Source organism: Egretta garzetta, unplaced genomic scaffold, assembly GCF_000687185.1.
Source record: "Egretta garzetta isolate BGI_Z169 unplaced genomic scaffold, ASM68718v1 scaffold11, whole genome shotgun sequence".
In the NCBI taxonomy this organism is placed as follows: Eukaryota; Metazoa; Chordata; class Aves; order Pelecaniformes; family Ardeidae; genus Egretta; species Egretta garzetta.
In genome coordinates this window covers 313,372-314,731 of record NW_009258621.1, presented here as the reverse complement: position 1 = coordinate 314,731, position 1,360 = coordinate 313,372, and positions in this window count along the sequence as shown.

Sequence of the window (1,360 nt, the reverse complement as noted above, 5' to 3'; positions counted from 1 at the left end):
TAGAACGCCAAAATTCTCACGGTAAGCAGGCCCGCCAAAGCTAACCCGGCCTGCCAAAGCTAACCCGGCCTGCCAAAGCTAACCCGGCCTGCCAAAGCTAACCCGGCCTGCCAAAGCTAACCCGGCCTGCCAAAGCTAACCCGGCCTGCCAAAGCTAACCCGGCCTGCCAAAGCTAACCCGGCCTGCCAAAGCTAACCCGGCGAGGCTCTGCCCTGAAAAGTGCCCTTTTCCTCGTTCTGCAGGCAAGGAAAGTGCCGGCACAGCGGGTGACACGGAAAACCTGAGGCATCTCAGCCCCCCCATCAGCGCCGTCCGACTGTTTCAACTTTGGAACGCAGCTACGAGCAAAGCGACTGTAGAATTTAGCATGGCGTCGCCAACAGACCCCATCCAGCTGTAACAGCCACCACGTTGTTTAGTGAGAAAATTCACTCTTGCTTTATGTGCTGTTACCCTCAGAAAGGAAACGCCCTATGGGAAAGTAGCCTCTACTAGGACTGATCAGTCACTTGCAATTTTCTTAATTACGTTTCAGCTACAGAGCCAAGTTCTGTACTCGCGCACACCGGTGCTGCCATCTTGTCCGCCATTTAGGTGTAAGAAGGAGCTGTATTTGATTTGCAAAACCTTTATTACGGATGATGACGCAATGCAGCTCCGCGCAGAGACATCCAAGCTACCTCCAGCGGCAGAAGCAGTTTAGCCACGTGAGCAGAGCAATTTGCTGGGGGCTAATCAAACCTGGCGAGGAAAAGAGCGTTATCGTGGGCAGAACACCCTGCTAAAATAGATAGAGGCTGCTTTGGTACGCAAATAAACACAACGGGCTGCGCTACCCAGACTGGTGTAGACATAGCAGACGTACACCTCTGACCCTCCGGCGAGTTTATGAGAGGTGACTGACTGGAAAAAGAGACTACAAAGGGGTTTAGTTATACTTACAGAAGAACTGGTGGAGTCATTTTATCTACTGATAGTATTTTATGAGAGAACAGCACCTTACCAGACAGCCAGCAAGAGGGCTGTCGTGGTTTAACCCGGCAGGCGGCTGAGCACCGCGCAGCCGCTCGCTCATTCCCCCCCCTCCCCAGTGGGATGGGGGAGAGAACTGGAAAAAAGTAAAACCTGTGGGTTGAGATACAGACAGTTTAATACAACAGCAGAGGAAAAGAATACAATAATAATAAAAATAATGATAATAATATACAAAGCAAGTGATGCACGATGCAACTGCTCACCACCCACCGACTGATGCCCAGCCCGTCCCGAGCAACAAGCGCTGCTCCCTGCCCAACTCCCCCCAGTTTATATACTGAGCATGACGTCATATGGTATGGAATAGCCCTTTGGCCAGTGGGG